Raw genomic sequence first — 23,576 nt, 5'->3', positions numbered from 1 at the left:
GCCCAACAACAGCTCACCTTTTGTCTGTCTCTGTGTATCCTGCATCAGGGCGAATCATTCAAAAGCAAAACATACATTTCAGTTGATATGGAAATGATACCCAGTTCCATCTATCCATAAACTACAAGAATAACATTTAAAGATCTGGATGACCTCTAATTTCCTGCTTCTAAATTCAGATTAACCTAAGGTCATTCTACCAAGGCCTAAAAATCTTAGAAACTTGACGTCTAACCAAATGTTTACTGTGGATGGATTGGATCTGGATGAATTAGCTTGGCGTCCAGTTAAAGGAGGAATCTTGGAGTTGTTTATGACCAGGATATGTCCTCAAACTGCATGTTAATCAAATATATAGGAATGCTTTCTTGCATTTGTGCAATATCTCTAAAATTAGAAACATATTGCAGCAGCATGTTTTTCCATATTGGCTTCTCATCTCTCTCTCCCAGAATCAAATTTAAAATCCTGCTCCTCACATACAAGGTCTTAAATAACCAGGCCCCATCTTTTCTTAAGACTTCATACTACCATATCACAGGCTTACCTGTGGTCCTTACTGTATTTAAAAGTAGAATGGGAGCCTTCAGCTTTCAGTCCACTCTTCTGTGGAACCAGCTCCCAGTTTGATTTGGGAGACAGTCACCCTCTCTACTTTTAAAATTAGACTTAAAACTTTCATTTTTGATAAAGCATTTAATTAGGGTTGGATCAGGTGACCCTGAATCCTCCATCAGTCAAGCTGCAAAATGTCCAGGCTGCTAGGGGATTCCCACGATGCACCAAGCATTTCTCACCCCTCCTTACCTCTTTTCACTCACCATGTGTTTTTTCACCACTCTGCATTTAATCATTAGTTATTATTAATCTCTTGCTCTCTTCCACAGTGTGTTTTTTAACCTGCCATCCCTTCTCACCCCCAACCAGTTGCAGCAGATGGCTGCCCCTCCCTAAACCTCTTCCTGCCAGATGTTTCTTCCTGTTAAAACGACGTTTTTCCTTCCCACTGTTGCCAAGTGCTTGCCCTTAGGGGTCATCTGATTGCCCCTAAGGGCTGATTACCTTACAGTATAAAGCACCTTAAAGTGACTGCTGTTGTCTCACCTTCTGCTTTGAACTCTGCCTGTTCATGCCAAAGCATGACATCAGTGGTTTATTAGCTATAAAAAGCAGCTGATTATCTGGTTTATTTCTGTTGTAAAGTTGGGCATGTTATCATTAAAGAAGCAGGTTTTCTCAGATGTTCTACCTGTGATAACAAAAGCTCCAGGACTAACAGGCAATCGGTCCAAACTTAGTGTCAGGATTTCATTACGGCTACGTCGTGAAATCAGCATTTTTACATAATAAGTTAAAGAAAGAAAAAGAAACTTGTCCTCTGTGATGTTCTTCAGTTGTGGTTTGAAGTATCTGCAATGTTTGTACTGGCTTTATGTTCTCATGGGCTGCTTTAGGTAAATATCCATCCTGTTACATCACCGCACCCTAGAGAGCTGTTGAGTACACGTAAATCAAGGCCATGCAAGTGGGATCCTTCATTGTCTTTCATTTCAAAGACATTTCTTCCCTGTACTCGTACACTTAAACCTTGTGCTAATCTGCAGAAACAGATGACTATCTGTTCTTGCTGCTGTTGTCCAGATGTGGTACTATAGTATCTCAGCATTTTCTCAGAACACGACATAACTCAAAAAAACAACAAAGGCACATCAATGTAAATAGTTTTGCGTTCTATATATAACAGCACATGTCAGTAACTCACAGCTTTTGTCAGGTTTTGCGTTTGTGCAGCTGCTTTTAGCTTTGCTCTGGCGAAGTCATTTTCTCAGCTAATTGCTGCGAGGATGGGTCGTCACGTTAAAGCTCATGTTGTCTCCATCGAGTGACATTTCAAGTTTGCCAGCTTTGACTTCACAGAGTCACGGAGCAAGAGGCTGGTGCAACATTCAAGAGCAGATGAAATACAGAAACAGCACCGTGTGAAAGCCTTGAAGTCTGGCCGAAAACTGAAAAAGAGTACAGTGGTGTAAAAGGATTCAAAATACGCTGTTATCAGATATTCTTGTCAAAAAGATATTAGCATTTTCTTTCCTTCCCTGTTTTTAAACATACAAGATAAAGCGGAGAAGCTTCATGCTCTCGAACTTCCCCAGGGCTGTTTTTAATTGAAATTTTCTACCTCAAAAGAGTTTTAAACGAGCGCCTCTAACAATCAGCGTGAAGGTGGAGGCTGATTGGCTCAATTGCTGTTCAATGCTCATTTGTTTCCAGGCAACTCGCTTTGTGTTTGTGTGCTCTGACCGTAAACGCTGAGCATCTGATGACAGTGCATACATTATTGTACAGACATGAGAATCTTTTGCATAACATGAGATGATCTCCTTTATGCACGAAGAAGGAAACTAAAGGAAAGCCCCTCTAACGAGCACATTAGTCTACATATTTCAGTAATGTATAGCTTTATGTTGCAGACATGCCGTATGTACCTACTCCATCCCAGATTAAATTATTTAAAAAAGGAAAAGCTTTAAGCCTGACTCTTACCGACATGACGATCTTAAACAATGGTAACACAAATAGGTCAGGTTAAAGAAGACAAAGCACCGCCTTTATGAGCCAGAGCAGAGAGGGCATCAGTGGATATTTGGCTTAACTTGTTTACATTTCAGTTATATACAGTCGTTTGCCTTTCAAAGCAGTCTCAAGGATTATAGCTGAGGATTACTGACTGCAGAGTTGAAATAAACGCTGGTCTCACATGTAAACTTGGTGCTTTTAAAATAAAGGAAGTGTCTTAAATAATTCACTGCTCACACTGAGAAAAGCTTCCCGCTCTGGAGTCTCTACTCAGGAGTTTAACATCTGTAGGCTGGAGGTTAATACCGCAGACAGGCAAAGGATCTAATCGGGGTCTTTGCATAATTAAAAAGAAAATGAATATTGAGCAATTTAAGGATAAGTTCTGCTTAAACGTTCCTTTAATTTATGTATTTTTTTTAGCAGGCAGGGGCGATTAAAGACAGTGACACACAATTCAATGTTAACTTACAGAAGGTCAGCTTTATAATTCACTGGAGGGTTAAAGGTTGTGATGTGTCACTGATGCGACGTTACACATTTAATGTGACAGCAAAAAAACAGTGAATGCCCGTCTGTCAAATCACTGCAAACAAATCTTCCAGGAATCAAAGACCTATGAAAGTATGGACGACCTCTCCACCCCGCTGACCCTGACACGTCCGTCTATGGATTGGGCCGAGCAGGTCAGACTGGTGTCAAGCCTTGAGGTTCAAAGGTGAATGTAAGACCAGATCTGTCGTGGAAATTACACCAAAGTAATTGTCCATAAGTCCATTTTAATTACAGCCGAATCAAAGGAGAGTCTAGTTAACCCGTTCCAGGCCCGTGACACCAGTCATGGGTGGGGGTTAGTATGGAAGGAAAATTAGATTATGCATGCTGCGGTGCACTGGACACAAAAGCAAATTCCCAATTTAATTAACAAACAAAGGCCCTCAGACATGAAGCATCCGCTATAGTGAGCTGCAATGTTTTGAAACAGGTTTTTCTTAAAATAAAATAAAATAAAATAAAATAAAGTAGAAAAATCTTACCAATGAACAATAAAAATGGATCACTCTAACTCCAAAGTGTATTTACAAGAAGCCTATAGTTTTAAATTATGAGAAATAGGTTTGCTCTTTTCCCCAAGACATAGAGAGAAAAATCAATATACCCGAGAGATGCAAACGGGAACTAAAGCATGTGAATGAGTCTACCTTCTGGTAGATGGACTCTGACCTTCCTGTTTCACTGTATTTCAAATCTTATGCTATGCAACTTTTTCATTTAACTCTAGGCTGTACAAACATGAATAAATTATGATACAAATAATATAGTAATACATATAGTATTTCTTTTGTTTTGAATTAACCTGGATATTTGAGTTATGGGCGTGGCTCGTGTCCCAACAGGCTGACTGACGTCTGCTAGGCTTCATCTGCTGCTGTTTGTGCATCTTTGAGCATTTTTATTGGATTAGCTGACAAAATGGGCAGTGGACCGTGGCTCAGGGGGTTGGGAAGCGTATCTCTAACCGGAAGGTCGCCGGTTTGATCCCCGGCCTCTCTGTCCTGGTCGTTGTGTCCTTGGGCAAGACACTTTACCCCTACCGCCTACTGGTGTTGGCCAGAGGGGCCAATGGTGCCACCAGTGTGTGAATGTGAGAGTAAATGAATAGTGGTATTGTAAATCGCTTTGGGTGCCTGGAAAATCGCTATATAAATCCAATCCATTATAAAGATTATGTGTCGTCCAGGATGTTAACGTGTAAGCTTTGGGAAGTGAAATTAAAATTTTTCTTTAGTCCGTTATTAGCACTAACTAACCAATACATGTTCATTGCATCTGTACAGTTTATGAATGCAGCTTGCTAACCAAGCATGTATTCGTCCATAACTTCTGGTGATGGTGCCCAAAACGCTGATCTCGTGGCTTCAAAAAGTCCAAAAACAAATGGTTGGTGTCCATCTGGTATCCTTCTTAGTTATCCCCAGATTTTTTTTTGCCTCTTTTTATTCCTGTGAGTTTTGCAGTACAATTGCTGTACTGTAAATGTAACTCTACAAAATATATTGTAACGTTTTCATGTGAATATGCCTGGTAGATTAGGCTTAAAACTTTCCTTTTTGCTAAAGCATATAGTTAGGGCTGGACCAGGTGACCCTGAATCCTCCCTTAGTTATGCTGCAATAGATGTAGGCTGCCGGGGGATTCCCATGATGCATTGAGTTTTTCCTTTCCAGTCACCTTTCTCACTCACTATGTATTAACAGACCTCTCTGTATTGAATCGTATCTGTTATTAATCTCTGTCTCTCTTCCACAGCATGTCTTTATCCTGTCTTCCTTCTCTCACCCCAACCGGTCGCAGCAGATGGCCGCCCCTCCCTGAGCCTGGTTCTGCCGGAGGTTTCTTCCTGTTAAAAGGGAGTTTTTCCTTCCCACTGTCGCCAAAGTGCTGCTCATAGGGGGTCATATGATTGTTGGGCTTTTCTCTGTATCTATGAAGCGCCTTGAGGCGACATTTGTTGTGATTTGGCGCTATATAAATAAAATTGAATTGAATTGAATTGAATTGAATTGAATTGAATTGAATTGAAATTGAATTGAATTGAATTGAATTGGTAGTTTTTAAATCTATGAATGTTACATTTATCATTCAAGCCTTTCCCAGAGGTGGAACCTGACCCTTGTTCAATTGCTCATTACTTGAATCCCTGCGCCAGTGTGGATTGTGATTAGCATATCAACACCACCATATTAGCATGCTTACAGCTAGTTAGCAGTCTAGCTGATTCCTCCTGTCAGTCCCACTGCAGCCTGTTCAGCTTTGTCAGCAGCCGGGATCTCCATCTGCAGACAGCAAACGCTCCCTTGGTGAAAGGTTTAGCGCTCCTGCTTTGATCAGATAAATCCTCATGCCAATGGATGCGCTGCACCTTCTTTTGTTTCTGCTCCTTACTGAACAAATGCTGGAAGACAAAGCCATTCGTATGTACTCTTGGTAACCTGGGCTTTAAATCAGAGCATCTAATTTCTGTGCAGAAGAGGCAACAACATGCAAAGCACTTAACCTCAAAGATGTCGTAAGTGCACTACAGACTGGAGTGCACTTTCTGTTGAAAGTGCCATCAGAAGGAGGAGTGTGCAGAAGTGGCTTTGACATGCATGGAGTTTGTGCCTGGTTGCTCCTTTTTACCCCGATCTTTGGATATGCCCAAGTTAGCGCTAAATGTGTTGCGTTAGCGACCACTAGGCCACATTCTTTATCTCTGCTCTGAGTTTGCCTCCCAAGATTTGAGCCACATGTGGGTCTGGAGACCTGCTATAGAATATCATCCTGAAAGCAATTCCTCACATTGTGGAATGCCTATTTTTGGCCAGACTGGTGCATTTTTGTGCATGAGAGAAAAAAAAAAGAGTCAAACACTCTTGACAGCACTGCTGAGCAGTCACAGCCAGCTGTGAAGTGTTGCTTTTAAAAACTCTTAGTGTAAAACATCTGTCTGGCTTCCTTAAATCAAACTATTTGCAGCTATATAATTACAGTCTAGACACACTGTCTTTTCCTTAACATGAACCTGGAGTTACTTTACATGCGACTCTACAGATTTCATACACAGATGTGGTGGAATAAAAACATGGAGTCTGCTGCCTTGTCAGTCAGATTAGGGGAAAACGAAACAAATGTAAAGTGCTCAGTAAGACATCAGCAGCTGTTTGTTATGACTGACTCAGGTCGTGTAACAGAGCAGAAAGCTCACTGAAGTAATTCACTTTTGAAGGTTTTTGTTTTTTTAAGTTTTTATTGAAATCTTGGATGAGAACATATAAACTGCATGTTCATTTCTACATTTAAGCCTTTTATTGTAACATTTATTTGAGCTCTTCACTTTTATTGTAGTTTCTATTTAACTGTTTGTTTGAATTTAATGAGCTATTTAGATCTGTTAGAGGGTATTTGTTTTATTGAGCTAAGTTGGTTTCATGTTTGGTAGCTGTAACATGGTAATTGCCAATTTTTGGGTTAAAATATCTTTTACCTTCCTATTAAATATGAAACTATGACTAGGATGTGTTTAGTGTAGCTGAGATTTAGATAAAATCACAGACATTTCAAGTAACTTGTTCAATTGCGTCTTTACATAAGAGTTGGGACTATTACACAGCGAGGGTGTTGTGAAAAACAAAATTCAGAATTGTCTGAACTCGTTGTGTAACACACCGCACACGTTTTGTTTTTGCACAAAATCCATCCTCCAGAAAACGCACCGTGAATCAAACGATGATCAGCTGGTCCTGATGTTTCTGACAAGAAAAGAGAAAAAGGGAGATTCTGTGTTCATTCAATAATTTAATGGTTTGAAGCTGTATAGCAGTCACTTTCCTACATATTTCAGGATGTCAGTGGGGCAGTTTGAGCTCTTGTTGGCAGAGTTGGTAACACATCTGATGAGGGAGAGAAATAATTTCAGAGAGCCGATTGACCCGGAGCAGCGTCTAGCTGTTTGTCAGAGGTAAAACGGTACTATTTAACTTTTTGTATATTCAGTATCAGTGCACCTTTTTGTGCTACAGATGCACTTGTTGCCAGATGCAGTGGTCTGATTGGTCAGATCTGTTTTTTCGGATCCCAAAAAAATCAAGCTTATTTCAACCAAGGTTTGCAGAAGAACATCTTTATGTCAACTTTTGTAGCAGATGAGCTATGCTGACTCCTGTCAGCTGAAAACAGGGAAACCGAGGCCGTGGTTCACCTGGCCTCACCAAAATCAGAGGGAATGCAACCGAAAAGTAGCCATTTATAACTAATGAAGTGGCCAGTGAGGGTATAGACACTGAATGGACTCATTAGATAATTGTATGAACGAGATACTAATCAGGATGGAGCAGGGAAAAAGTCAGCAACTTTAAAATAATAATAAAACCTTGAAAACTGAAAAACGCAAAGTATTGCTGATACCAATACAGATACTTTTAACCTATAAAGGGAGCTTATGTAGTGGAGGGCAGTGTGTCAGGGTCTGTGAGCTGCTAAATTCTATATGTGCTATATAGATATAACACATTTAATGAACACCAAACAACAGTGTTGTCATTTTTACTGTACACAGTAATTAGTTAAAAATACCTTGCCAGTCATAACTTTTCAATCCACCAAATAACTATACATTTATATACATGTAAAACTAAGATTAAGTGTTACAAAATCTTTAAAACAGTCTTGATGTAGGAGAAAAACATCAGGGCAAAAAAAAAGTTGCATTTTTGGCCTCACAGATCCAAGATCAGGTCCAAGTAATGGATGTAGGAGGTGTACGGGGAAGTGTTTCAGGGAGAAGATTGTTGTATTTCACAGATGATGAAAGAAGTGTTACGAGATTTCTTCCGCATACTTATGAAAACAGAAATGCGTTCACACACATTTCCTAGACAAATAAAAGATCCTTTTATTTCAGAGTCATGTAAAACGCTTCATAAGAGCTTACATGCCAATTTAAGGCTTATGGCGCATATATTGCATCTATCAAAGACATAAGGGTACATTTAATGGTGCATGAATGGGGTAATGATAAATCTGTTCCTATAAGAAGGATTGAACGCAGACCCCTGAGGGAAGAGTAAGTACACTTAATGCGCAGGATAAACGACCGACATATGGTGGTAATATAATCTTAATGTAGACACCTAAATAAATCTGATTCATCAGGGATTGGTTTATGGAGTTGTTTTTAAAATATTGTAAGCAGCATGTCCAGCTGTCTTGTCATTTACATGCACTTTTAGGTCCTTTTGAATTAGTGATGACAGAGCCCGGCTAATCAATCGTCATTTACATCACAGATCCCTTTTTAGTTTCCAGAAAAGTTCGACAGTATTGAGCCGCTACCGATCAGAAGCCGATCCGTTAGCGTTCATGTTTTGAAGTCATGAACTGCACAACCACATCCTCTCGTACGCTTGGTATAAAAGGGAAAGTCCATCAATCAAAGTGTCCTTTGGGGTGGTTGACGTTACGCAAACAGTAATTTGACTCGTCCTGCCTCTAACGGGTGTGTCACGCTGTCCCCCCCTGGGTTTAGATTCACAGTGGGGATCTATACAGCCCCGACCAGGATTTCTGCATCAATCTGGAATTGTCTCTTCTTTCGGAGAAGAGAGGCCTAATGGGAAAAAATGTACCACCCCATCACCACCTCCCCGGGCTGCCATAATGGAGCATCCATGGTCATTAATGGAGCGTACCTCCCAACTCAAGAGTCCCTATTCAGTCTCTGTCATCATTCACGGCCATCACTTCCTCAGAATTTAATGGTTTTGGAGGTTCCTTTTATCCCATTGTCTCTGCACCTCTGTGTCCCTTCCCCATTTAGAAGCGCAAACTTGAAGACGAGCCTGTTAGCTGGGCGTTGGGGCTGACCTCTGTACCCCTCCACTGGAGACTCCTTCAGCTTTGTTTTGGGCCTCTGTCCCCCTTGCCAAGGCAAATCAGACCCCAAATGGGTCACGGAGAGAGGGAGCAACTGGGGGTCTCATTGTCTTCCCATTCACATCAAGTGGCCCGGAGTGTACATCAGACGCTCCCTATAGCCACACACACTGACAGGACAATGTCCACACAAAGTGACAGCTCCTATTGCGTGAGGAATGCCTGTGAATCAAGAAGGTTCAAAGAAGCACGCCAGCGAACCAAAGACATGGGAATATTTGATTGCCAAGCGCTGTTCCTGCCTCTTTTATCATCTGATGGCTTTTATGCAACAATGAGGAAGATTACACTCACACAGTTTATTGTAATGTAAACTTTTATATGCAGAGGACCTTAATGCATTAGGAAGATGTCCATATGAAGCTTTACCCTGCATGTTCTCACCTGCTTCACTCAAACAAATGCCTCAGGAAATTAGTTTTTGATCCACCAGGACCTGCCACACTGTGCTTATTCTGCTTTCTGTGCTTTAGGGGGCAGGAGAGAACCAGAAGAAAAGACTGGCTGGACCGCACAGGCAGGGCCGTGGGGTCGGAGCAAGCCTGATTAGGGGGCAGCTGAGAGAGGGCACGTGGCCGTCCTCCAATACATATTCCCGCCATGGCCCGAGGCCAGGAAATGGGGATTAATGCGGACTAAAGAGGGGACTTAAGTCACCGACAGTCTATGATTTCCATACATTTTATATAATCACCTTTCTGATGAAAGTGTGCATTCGAATGCATGCAAATCAGGGTGAAAGGATTCATTTAGAGGACTGTGACTGAACTCACATTTGCTCATTAAATTACAGATTCATTTGGTAGGCTTTGCACACTTTAAAATATGCTGCATGTTCCGAATATGTGCACACTAATTTGACTCAGTCGGCTCTTTTCACAGCCCATCGCAGCAGCGTATTCTCCTGTCTGTCTGACACAGCTTCTTGTAACTCATTTTCTCATCTTTTCTCCAGTGATAATGTAGTGAGATTAGAGCACCAAAGCCTCCCGTAGATCCACTGACCACCCATTCAACACCTCATCACAGGACATATTGCTGTTTTGTTAGGCCTGTGAAAAGCATCTTAAGGGGTTCATCCTCAGCAAAAACCTGCTGGGAGTGTGAACCTGAATGGGACGGTCTCTAATAGTCTTTTCAGTCTTTCCAATCTAAGACTAATCACATCCACAGACCAGGAAGCTGACAGTCCACATCTGAGTGCCAGGTAAGTGATGATTGGCTCTTTTTCAGGCAGCTTGATGTGCATCTGTGCAACTGGCACTGAAACTTCTGGCATCAAAAACCCAACATAGCTACATCAATAGTAACATTAAGGCTTCAAAATTCAGAATAAATCTATATCAATCAGCATGCATCATTTGTAAAGTCTGAGGTAGTTTTATAATTCACATAAGCAGACTTAAATTGCCTTGGATATATTCAAACTATTGGAAATATTGGTGTGGATTAGCTGCCTACATAAAATCGCACATTCTGAACTGCATCCGAACTTTGTGTTCTTGCATGCAGCTCAATGTTTTCATGTTTGTGACAGCTCAGTGATGCAGTGCAGGTGTAAAAATGGCCATAATGTTCCAACATGTTATGGTTTTTGGAAAATAATCCAATACTGTTGCAACACAACTCCAGAGAGCTTCCATCAACTTTAAAACCCAAATTTAACAGGAATTATTTTTAACTTTTATATTTGAGTCTGACAAAAATTAAACACAGACATTAGGTGGCTACTCTTTTCTTTGAGATGCTTGGCAGCTCAGCTAATCAAAGATATATTTATCCATGCATGTTGGTCTGCTTTCACGTATGAGTCCAACTTCTTGGAAACCCAGCATTGGATTACTCTCTGGGCACTTCTGTTGAATAGTTGGCTATATCTAGTGCACCGAAGAGGAGAGCTTATTTCAATGGAAGGCAGGGAAACAACTGGATGTCCTGTGCTGGTGTTTCTGCTCTCGCTGCTCAGCTGCTGTCCTGGAGATGGTGTTACACTTCCCAGAATCAACAGGAAGAAAAGACGGAGCCAGCCTGGAGCGAACGCTCAGTGATTTAATGTGCTGGATTGCTTGTTTGTTGCTACCTCTGCAGCACAAATGCACACAATCCAGAGCCAAAGCAGCATGTGTGGATAAATGTGCTGCTGATTGGGTAAGCCAAGAGGTATCCCTGGATAAAGATGCCTAATGCAGTTAGAAAAATGTCTGTTAGACATGAATAACTGTACAAATTATTATTTTTCTCTTTGACGTGATGTTACTTTTCTTTTGTGCAGAATCTCGTTTTTCCACATCTGCAAAGTTAGCATGAGCCGCAGTCACACAGCAGCAACAGTAATGGGAACACATACAAGTTGAAATAAGGCACGCTCGTGCTTTTGAGCCATTTTCACAAATCAACTCTGGACAAGAAGAATTGGATCCAGTGGGCATCCAAAGTATAATTTTTACTGCACCTATTCTTGGAGATTTGGTGCTGAAACCTTACGCTCTAACCAAACAGAGTGAAAATGAAACTAATAAGCAAAGTAAAGCGAAGCTCGTGGTCGTTGGTTATGGTATCAGGGTTTTGAGGGCTTTTGCATTCATGCTTATTATTAAGTGTTTTCTGTTGTTCTAGTGCTCAAGTGGGTCTTTTAACCTAAAAAACTAAATGTACAGACCTCTCAAACAAGACACAAAAATAAGGTCTGCTGACGGAGACATTGTGACTGAGGATTCATGGCACCTTCTCATCTCTGCTATTTCAAAGCGAGCCTTTTGTTCTGAGTGTCTTGTATTGTATTGATTGGCACGCCCACTTCATCAAGCACCAATGCTGAAGGACCTCTTATATAGTGCATACACTATATGGACATAAGTACTGGGCCACCTGAATGTTACACCTACAGAATGTTGGTGACTTCTACGCCCCATGCACCTCAGCACTTGGCGATTCTGCTCTGTAGCTTTACATGGTTGAGACACGGTGGTTCCTAAATGTTTCCAGTTTGCAATAATACTGCTAACAGTTGATTGTGGAGTATTGAGAAGGAAAGAAACTTCACAACTGACTTGTTGCAGCGATGGTATCCTGTTACAGTACCATACTCAAATGCATGGTTAGATGCTTGATATCATATACATGTGGCAATGGGACTGAAAACTCCTGAACTGACATATTAAACATTTTTACACACCAGACGTGTAAAATCCATGTGAATCAAGCTCAATTGTTTCCAATTTTTTTGGATCCGAATAAACAGATCTGACCACTGCGTTTTGTCAACATGTACACTTGTTGCTCAAAACAACCTACTGAATACAGAACAATATGGAAATTGTCGAGACAACTTTGGTCTCTCCGATTCTTTTGGTCCTGGTAGAGATCACGCTGAGATGTTTCCATGTTTTACACAATCCTTTTATTACCCATTATTCTTACAGATGCATCTGGAGATCAGCACACTGCATTCCTATGCTAAAGGCTGATCTAAAGAACTCCACACAACAGTTACAGTTATAACCTCTGGTCTCCTCCCCCCTACAGTAAACACCCCCACAATGGAAATACACTAGTACAGTGGCCAAGGGTGCTGACACCCTGACCCCCACCTCCTTTTAAGGTAGTGTCCGTTTGCCCTTTGTCTGCCCCTCACCCTCAGTAACTTTTGCTTCATGCCCTGGGGGTGGCGGTTGATTGTCCTTCTGCCCTGCACCTTAGTTCTTTGTTCCCATCCCAGGCCTATTTTCTATTTTGTATCCTTACACCCATTACCACAATATTATAATGTTGCAAGCAATCACAACTATATTCTCTTTAACGTTGATGTACATTAAGGAATCTATTCTCAACAAAATCATAAAATAATACTTTTTTACCTCAGACACACAGTTTGATGCTGCACGGGGTCAATCAGCTCTCTGAAATTATTTCTCTGCCTCCTTAGATGTGGTTCGAACTCTGCACAGCAAGAGCTCAAACTGCCCCACGGACATCCTGAAATATGTACGAAAGCAGCCGTGATCCAGCTTCAACTCCCGGATCAAACCATGAAATTCTTCCTGCTTTTGTCTTCTCATTAGAATTGGATGATCTCAGACTCTCAGTTTCTTCCTTTTCTTGTTCAGAATATTTGGAGGACAAATTATCCACAAAAAACCCCCATGTTTGGTGTGTATATATGTTATACAACAAGTTTGGATCAGAAAAATTCTGAATTTTGGGTCATTTTTTGCAGTACGCTTGGTGTTTCATGGCCATAACCCAACAAAACACTCACTCAAAAAACGTTATGTATCCGTTTATATATACTCCATTAAATATGTACATCATACAGCAAGCAGCAACATATTTATAAATGTTATTTATCTATTTAATTATAAATGTTTAAAATCAAAGTTAAAGTCAGTACACTTTCATTTAAAGTATAGTTTCCTATAACATCTTTCTTATTAAAACCTTTTCAAGTGCAGCTTTAAGTTGGAATGATTGCATTAGGTCTACTTGCAAGATACTACCAACAGTGTGACTATATTTGCAATGCTATAAAATAAGGAGAACCTGCATTCATATAAAGGAGCAGCTGTGAAAATTATGCATTGGTGATTAAAAGCCACTGATAGATGTCACATGATCCTTTCAGACGGTGGAGAACCATCTGAAAACAAAAGCTTTCTTTCCCTAACAGGGGCTTCTGAGCCCTGAGGCGTCTCATTTCCTCCTCCCTCATCTCGCTGCTATTCGCTGCTGTCAACGTCATGGAATGTATGATGTCATCCCCTGAGCGCACACACAGCACATGCTCTCACCTGGTTTCCACAGCAACCAAACCACAGCAGTTTCCTCCCACTCATGTCGCAAGATGTGTTCAGTGAAAGGCCCCCAGCATACCTAGAAAACACAGGAGAATCAAAAAGCGCTGCGGAGGTTTGCATGTGTCATCCGGGCTGCGATGGACAACAATAGCTTCTTCTTCGGTTTTATCTTTTTTTTTTGTCTCAAACCAACGAGTCCTGTTTCTGCCTGTGTGACTCACAACAGCTAAAGTTAAATGTTCTGAGGCTTAAGATTCAGCACCTTTCACCAACAGCTTCTCAGCACATCAAAGGCTCAGTTTGTGTCACATTTTTTTTGGCTGCGGCTGCAAACTCAAAAACCAGGACTTGGCAGTCAATTTTACATCCTGATGAGCTTTATCTTTCACTTTCAACCCCCTCAGAGCATACCAGCAGCAAAGAAACAGCTGAAGTTTCCAGCGTGATCAAAATATATCCAAAATTGTGCCACTCAGGTTTATGACAGTGACCACTGATTTATATTTAGACACACCTAAAAACGCATTCAGGCAGTGAACAAAACTCTGAATATATTTGAGCTTTGTTGCGTGAGAGGTAAGTTTATTTCTTTATTCCCCATTTGGTCAGAGCAGCTGTTATTACCAGATGTTTATAAGTAATGTAGTACACTATTCTTAAAAATAATGCAGTAAATTATTTAATTACTCACTGAAGAAAGTCATTTGTTACACTACTTGTTACTTTGTAAAATGACATGAAACACATTCACATAAAGGCACCATAATGTAAATAAAGTCACATAATGACCAGCCACAACAATATCAAGCTATAGGTTAGGGTCCCACACACCAGCACAAATCCCAACACACACATGATCTTTCTTTTACTTTTAACATAATGCGACCTCATACCAATCGCTGTAGAAACATAAACAAGTAGAAATGGAGGCTACAGCCTGATTGCTCATCACTCCCTTTGTTACCTGTTGAAGTTCAGGCTCTGGCTGCTGTGCTTGGTGTCTGCATACACTCAGCTTTGAAATCACTCTTGGTTCTTGGCTTGCTTTGAGTTAGCAAGCTGTCTGTGCAGATGTTTGCAAGGAGTCGAAGTTCTGTTTGCAGTATAATGTGGTTGCTTCTGTCCTGGGTGCAGTTTGCGTTTTACAGTTGTGCTCTTTTGATTTTGTACAATAAAAACTTATGTTTATATCTCAACTCCTGAAAATCTGTATCACTGCACTGCTGACCTACATGCAGCGCCATCTAAGTGGAACTTTCCAGATGACAGCATGTTTGCATGGGTCGCAAACTCCTTTGTGTGGGCAAACACACATGCAAACAGATGCAGAATTCCCATACAATATTTTTTCAGTGGAAACAAAAAAGTTTGAATCAGGACTTTTTCATAAAAAGGTGCTGCAAATCGCTAAAGGCTTATCCAACAAGTCCCTAATGTGCGGCAGACACAAGATACCTTTTTTAACCCTGCAACAGACTGCTGACCTGTCCACAGTGTACCCTGAATCTCCTCTTATAGCAGCTGGTATAGGCTCAAGTCACTCCAAAACCCTGAAACTGGATAAGTAGAAGAAAATTGAACAATGGATCGACTATAACAAGTTCATTTTAGGAGCTGTTTGAAGGGAAAAGTATACATTAGTCTCAACAGGTAATGTCAGACCCCATATCAGGATATTGATGACTAACTGGAAGGGATCATGTCAAAAATTCTCCTGGCTGTAGTTTTCATTGTCTTCTTCTTCTTGTCAGTTTCATATTAATTTAACCTACAGTTTAACCCTCATCCTACATCTTCCCTGTGCTAATAATGTACTCATATCAGCCTAACAATAGCTCTGTAGGTGGTCACTAGGTAGCACATCATTATTGAGGTTTTGCAGAACTGTGACCGTTAACGTCTGCACCATTTTGGATGTATAACATTGTAGGATTGTGTGAATAAGGCCTCGGTCACACAGGCTTAGACACAGGTTCATAACCATCTGGCAACCACTGGTCGTGAAAGAAAAATTTCTATACCCCAGACTCGGAGCGGTTTCTGAAGGTTGATGGCAGTTACACAGGCCGACAGGCTGGTCAGTGAGCCCCCCTAGCAACCGACTGTCACTAAGGAATAATGTGTATTTCTGAAAAACTTACAAAAACCCCTTTGTAATTGATCTGGTGAGTAGCAGTCATAGTTTCAATAGAAGTGATAGCTTGGACTACAAACACTGTCCAGCTACTCTCTGAACTAAACTGAAAAACTATACAAATCAGATGAATGCTATTTCCCAATAAAGAAAAGGTTGCACACTTTCAACAACTTTTACTTTGAAAGCGAATCTTCTCCATTTCTGGTTTGTTTCACATTTGATAGAGTTGCACTACTCTTTGGCTAGTAGCTAGTGTTTGCAAAACTAAAGGAAACCACAGTAATCTGCTTGGAACCAAAGCAATCACTTGGATGCCTTTGGTGCACCGCCTTCTTCGGAGTGAAAGCCAGCAGGAAAGAATGAAAAGATAAACCATTTTCAAGCTTATTCCATTGCCGGTTGTGCGATCTAACATAACAAACCACACAGGAAGTACGAACCTTAGCTAGTGTTATCTGTGTGCTTTCGCTCCTCTTTCGCTAGCGCTTTGTTTGGCCCAGAAATATGGCTCCTCAACCAAAAATCTTGGCCATGCCCCTTCCCGTGACATCACGCTCCAAAGCCCTATAGAAACCACTGCCAACCAGTCAGGGACTAGACATTTCCTAAGCAACTGGTGGTGGTATCGCATCCAGTATGGTGGGCAACTCATGAGCAACGTGCACATCACGTGAGAAACCTCAATACTTGCCCAACTTCCCTAACCTTTCTAAAGTCTCAGATTTTTAGTTTTTCAACTGTCTTTATAGTTTTAATTATGCTGTAAACTTTTAGTAACACATCACTCGGAACATGTCATCTTTGGATGTTCACTTGCTTGCTAACTCTCTGCTAACTTCTAATTCCACTAAACCGTTTAAATCCGCTTTATCATGGATGCCTGGAGACACCTGGGAGAACAGCCTCACTGATTGTTTTATTGGCTTTGTCCCGGTGCCTCTGAACAATAGCTTATGGTGAGAAAAAGTCATGCAGGCGTGCGCAGTTTTGTGAAATAAAAAAAGGTCAAATGAACCGCCATGCAGTCATGCTGTATGTTACACAACCAGCATCTTACCAGGTTTCAAACAGCACATTTGAGGATATCAGTCTTCTCATATACTTATTAGACTTTGAATCTGCCGGTTTTCCAAATGTCAAACTCTTCTTGTTGTTTCCAAGTTTCCCAGGACATAATGCTACAGGTGACTTTCTCATTGCAGAGTATTTAGCCAAGTCCTGTGTCAAATCAGTGCTGCGCGGACCCTCTACAGTCAGACAAAAGCCAACGTTCAGCTGCCTTCGGCCAAGTCTCTCGTGCACATTGTGTACAAAATGAAATACAGTACTGTGCTAAACCACTTAACTGGCTCAGACTGACAAACAGCTGGCGATGGCAGTTAATCAAGAACCTTTTTCTTTCCTTGGCGGTCGACACGCGGCACGGTTTGACTTCTAATAATACAAATGTGCATCATCCAGACACGCTCTTCGTGCATGCACACGAACACACACACACGTGCTCACTACACTCGGCCTGATCGGCGCAACGCCAGGCCTTATGGGTAACTGGCATGGCTGGTTATCTCCATGGCAACGGGAATGTTGGCCCTGGCGGGTGCCAAGAGAGCAGCTGGTAGGTAGTGGCAGATTAGTCTCTGAACAGATTTACAGCCAGTCAAGTACTGGATGCCCTTTGAACAGAGGAAGAAATTATAAAGAAGCCATTAGAGTGAAGCAAAACAAAGGAGGGATTGTAGTGCGACTGAGTGAGTCCACTGACTGAGAGGAGGAGAAACCTTTTCCTAGCTGATCTGCCAGCACACTGGAGGTGCTGAGTGCAAGTGAAGAGCTTGTGGCTCAGAGCGAATGATCAAAAGGAAGCCCCGGCTTTCTGAGAAAATTATACATGGCTGTGTGCATGCCCCCTGCTGAGACTCAGTAAGTGAGATCTGACGCAAAGAGGAATGAATTTCAGACCAATTTATTACTCTCTGTTGATTTATCTCTAATTTATTAGAGTCTCTCAGGCTTGTTTATTTGATTTTCTGGGGTTTTAATTTGCGCCAATTTGGTGGTATATGTAATAGCATTTGCCTTATGCACACAGAAGAACAAAGAAAACAATGCAAAGCTGTTTAAAGCACATTTTAGGAGTTTAAAAACAGAAAAAGAGATTACTGCCTGAGGAGCTCATGGGGTGTTAATTATCCATTTTCTGCATCTTCTACACATCTTCAGCACGGTTATCTGTACATTTGTTGTGTTTATTTGAAGGAACTGCAGAAAGGCCTCCATATCAACCATTTCTTACTTGCTGTTTCATGGTCATAAACAAAAGCTAAATCCGAGCCAACATGAACCGGAAATCTTCAGATAAAAGTGTTCTGAATTCTATGGGAAACGGACAAAGTTACTGAAAGTTCCTCAGATCGTACCTGTTGTGTTGATTTCCACCTCTATATTTTTATTCTTGAGCTCTAGTAGAGCACCTTTGAATAATTTATTGTTCAAAATAATCCTTATTTGTCTCATACATGCAGCATTCACACTCTGAAAGAAGTAGTTTTTGCTCCTCTCCATTTCAGCTAACTTTCCACTGATTGGCTGGCCCTCGTAAACAGAAGGTTTGAACAGCTGGTGGGTGGAGCTCCTGTGTTCCTCTCTCTGATACAGAGGTTAAGGATACACATATCAGAGCCTCGTTAAACAGCTGCTAAATCAACGCTTCTGTGAGCCTCAGCTTCAGTTATAAGTATCAAGCCATGATCACAGTATTTGCAGGTCTGCACATTATGAAATACACACCGACTGGACACTCTATTAGGTACACTTTGCTACTTTGTTGGAAACCTTTTTGTCTTCATTCTTCATGGCACAAGTTCAAACAGATGCTGGAAACATTCGTCAGAGATTTTGGCCCTTTGTGACATGATAGCATCACACAGTTGCTGCAAATTGTCGGCTGCACATCCATGATGTGAATCCCCTGTTCTCCCATTCCACCACTGCCGATCTGACGGTGGAGGCCACTTGAGTACAGTGAACTCACCGTCATGTTCAAGAAACCAGTTTAAGATGATTTGAGTTTTGTGATATGATGGGTTGTCCTGCTGGAAGCAGCATCAGAAGATGTGTACACTGTGATAAAGGGATGGAAATGGTCAGCAACACCACTCTTTTAGGCTGTGGTGTTTAAATGATGCTCAGTTGGTACAACGGAGTCCAAAGTGTGCCAAGAAAATATCCCCCACACCATTACACAACCAGCTGCCTGAATTGTAAATACAAAACATGATGGATCCATGCTTTCATGTCTTTTACTCCACATTTTTGACCCTACCATCCAAAGGTCAAAGCAGAAATTATCAGAACAACACAGACAATGTCCAATTTTTGGTTTGCCCATGTTGATCTCTAACCCCAGTTTCCTGTCTGTATCTGACAGCTCATCTGCTTCAGGTTCACTGTGTCGAGTGTTTAGAGATGCTCTCTTCTCCATACCTTGGTTGTAGCAAATTGTTATTTGACTCACTCTTGCCTTCTTGTCAGCTTTAAACGCTCTGGTCATTCTCCTCTGATCTCTGGCATCAAGAAGGCATTTTCTGTTGTTCACTGGAAAATTTCTCTTTTTCTGATCATTTTCTGTAAACTCTAGAGATGGCTGTTTGGGGAAAGTCCCAGCAGATCAGCAGTTTCTGAAATTCTCAGATCAGCCTGTCTAACACCAACAACCATAACAAAGTCACTTGTATCACCTTTCTTCCCCTCTCTGATGCTCAGTTTTTAGCAAGTCGTCTTCACTATTTCTACAAGCAAAAATGCATAATTAATGCCAATCATGACTGGCTGATTAGATGTTTGCATTAACAAAACAGCTGAAGAGACATAGCATTAAAATAAGCTGGTTCGTACGTCACGTTTCTGTCCACATTTTAAAAAAGGGAACAAGTGCAGGGACAGGAAATCGAAGAGTCTCTGTGATTGGGTCTATTTCAGTGTTCAGCATATTTTCAGGTCAAATGTGAACTTCACGCACTGCTTCGTCACCTTTGTGATGAGTTCAACCACTGCAGCTGCATCCTCAAGCAACGAAACCTGTTTTATATGCTGAGTTAATTAATGCCAACGCTTTAACATGTTATAATGCAGCAGTAAGCTGTCCACACCCTTCTGGTTTCATATCCTTTTTGCATATGCACATGCTTTTATGACTTTTAAGAAAATGCCCAATCACATTCCTCAATCTGGCATCAAGTGATTTAAATTTAACGTCAGTCTGTTTCACAAGAGTCGGTGTCCATCAGAGGGTTTTATGCCTGTTGTTGTTGTTTCAATTTACTGACTTTTATTACACCCTGACAAAAAAAATGATAGCGTATGAGCAGCAGAGACATCATTTTGAGTGCTGCTGTTCTCTCCCTTTTATTTTATGAAAACAAACACATAAGAATGATTAGAGCCTATTTTATGACCAAATTACACTGAATTTGATTGGTATTCATTTTAAAACCCTGCAACTTAAAGCATCCATCACGACCCAGGGTGCCACTGGTGATTGCACTTTTTTCAGTTCAGTTTGACTTGCTGCACTATTCCCAATCCAGTCTGACTCAGGAATATCAGTCCTTGCTAACAAGCCTCCCCCTTTTTTTGCAGAGCTCATCAAGTTAACACTTCGCTGAACAGATAAAGGGGAACATAACCGAACAACTAAACCAGTGATTAGGGTGCAACTTAAGCCTGTATTTATCAATCAGAACTTACATAGGCACAAATTTTTAAGGCTTGTGAGAAAATAAGGGCTGTTAATACGTCTTGTTTGGTTGGCAGCTCGTCAAAAACTCCATATTTTAAGTTCTGGACTTGTTATTACTCCCAATATCTTGGTGTCAACATGGCAACGTGACCTTGTGTCAGCTTATCAAAGATAATGACACACACACACACACACACACACACACACACACACACACACACACACACACACACACACACACACACACACACACACACACACACACAGGAAGAATAATACATTATGCAGGATTTCAGCTTCCAAATGAACAATCAGGGACAAGCCGAGGCATGTCCTGGTGAGCGCCCCTCTGCCATCACATCAGTGGCTGAGCATCAAGTGCGGCATGAATCCGCAGATTGTTGGGAGATTGAAGTCTTTCTGCAGAGCAGCAGCTGCCCTGCACAGCTGTCCAGGGATGCAGCTTGTGAAAGATGCAGCAGAACTGGTCAAAACTCACCACGAAATCAGAACAGATGAAAAAAAAGAGACCTGTGGCGCTTATTCTTTATTCATTAAAAACCTAGTGGCTGGAAACATCCTGCGCTACATGCTACAGACATGCCTTTTAATGACTTTCCAGGAAGACATAATGGTAACTCTTTTTTAAAAAAATGAGATCGAGAAACAGTCACGCTGGCACAGTCCCTTTGGTAGCTGTTTGTTTTTAGTGCTTCCTTCCTGTATCTTCTGTGCTTTCCTTGTGTTCTTTGTTCATCCATCCATTTTCTTTCACTTATCCAGTTCAGGGTCGCTGGGGGCTGGAGCCTATCCTGGAGCTGAGCAAAGGATACTGTAAATCTTGGTATCAAACGGATACAAGCAAAATATAGGGCCAGTGTTGGCGATATCAACACCGATACTGATATATGAGACCTGGAATGTAAATTTGTCTGACTCAGCTTCTGTTGTGTAAATGTGCTGGAGGCTATAAATAAAATAGAAATGACAGTCAAAATGTTTGAGGTGTTGATCATATCGCGTTAGTATCAATCCGATACCAATACCAGCCTTGATATTGATCTGCTATTTCAATCCACTTAAGCAGTGTTATTCTGCGGTTTCTGCTGAAAGGGGTGGCTTGGCAGCATATGTGAGTGTATCAGCAGTAACGAAGCTAATTTAGATAAAACTATAATGTTAGAAAAATATGATGAGGTTACACATAACGCTGAGTGAAAGTAACACAGCTGCTGCAGATAAATCAGCCGTGTGAGACGCGCTGATCAATATTTTAGTGTTAAAGCACTGTATGAGTGTGTGTGCACGCTTTAAACATTCTGCTTAGTCAGACTAGAAGTCTGACTTGAAGGCAGGAAGGAAGGCTGGCAAAGATGCTAACTGCCTCCCTCATCAATATCACAGCTTTATTTAGACATGGGATGATCTGATAGGTTATGACGGAGTATTCCACTAAATTGCTGTTCAATATTTGCATCAGACAGTTTAGCTTATTATTATTATTATTATCTTAGCTGCAGCCCAGATGGTGTTTCATGGTCTGAGAGCAAGTACAGAATACAAAAACAGAATTTAAAGTTTAACCTACATGTGAGTACAAATGAGTGTCCCAGATTTTATATCAATGCGTACAGAACAACAAACCTGTTGTAAAATTATTTGCAGCCAAAATATAAATAAACATGTAAAGTTGTATCTAAGAATCTGTATTTATTGCTGCTGCTCATTCGAGAAACCCAAAGACACTATTAAAAGTCTTTAGAACCTCTTGCTGTCAGCACGCTGAGGTCAGAGAGCTCCTCTTGGGAAGGTGATGCTGTTTTCCATGGGTTTGATTGGTCAGTAGGTGGTAGATTTCGTACCTGTTGAGCTCTAATCTGGAAGCTAACACGCTTGTGAGCAGGATAAGTTAACAGCATTAGTTACCATGGTGACGGAAGAAGTGAACCACGTTTATAGTACAGAAAACCCACAACTGATCCCAAAGTTACCTGGATGTGACCAATTCCTGCTTTGGAAGATCGGCAGTCAGTCACAGGACTAACATTCATGCCTACGGCCACCTAACCCCACACATGTCTATGTGTGGGAGAACCCACGCAGACACTGGGAGAGCATGCAAGCTCCACAGACAGAAGTAGAACCCAGACAGATGACTGTTCTGACAGTTCAGTTACCATGTGGACTTCTAATGTCTGGGTGTGTTACGTATGCATGTGTGTGCGTGTGTGTGTGTACAAATCAAACACCTCCCTTTTCCTAGTCGCCTTTTCATGGACCCGGTCCTGGTTGACCTGTAGTGAAATTAATTAATGATAATCCTAAAGACTAATCTCACTTTGATCATTTCAATAGCTCATAATCTTGATTTTAAGAGCTTTTTAATCTATACACTTGTGTTCTTCAAGCAAGTAAACAACTCCATAAGATTTTAATACAGAAGCAGAACATTCAGAGTGCCGAGGTTTAGACAGCTTGTCTTTTGAGGTTCAAGCTGATTATGGCATGAAAGGAAAAACACACTAATTAAATAACAAGATCTGCACCACTCGTCAATCATGTTTGTTTTGTTGAAGGATCTGACAGTCTGTCACTATGAATTTTGGAGTGGCAGTATCATCTTTCCTTCCATAAAGGATGGTCAGGTCTGTAATAGATACCAGAGATGGAAGCACCTTTCCTTGCACTTATAGAGTTTGCTCTCACTGCTGTGCAGATCATGTGGATCATGTGAGTCAGTTAGGAACCTTCCTAAGTAAAAGATCTTCTTCTTCTTCCCATGCCAGATCTCAGTTTGTTGTGTGACATTAAGAAAGACCCCAAGACGACATTTTGCATTTCCTCGAATCTCTTGGCT

The sequence above is a fragment of the Neolamprologus brichardi genome, chromosome 9, assembly GCF_056152115.1.
Source record: "Neolamprologus brichardi isolate AB-2024 chromosome 9, ASM5615211v1, whole genome shotgun sequence".
NCBI classification, from domain to species: domain Eukaryota; kingdom Metazoa; phylum Chordata; class Actinopteri; order Cichliformes; family Cichlidae; genus Neolamprologus; species Neolamprologus brichardi.
The sequence above is the reverse complement of the archived record's forward strand: the minus strand, read 5'-3'. Positions refer to the sequence as shown.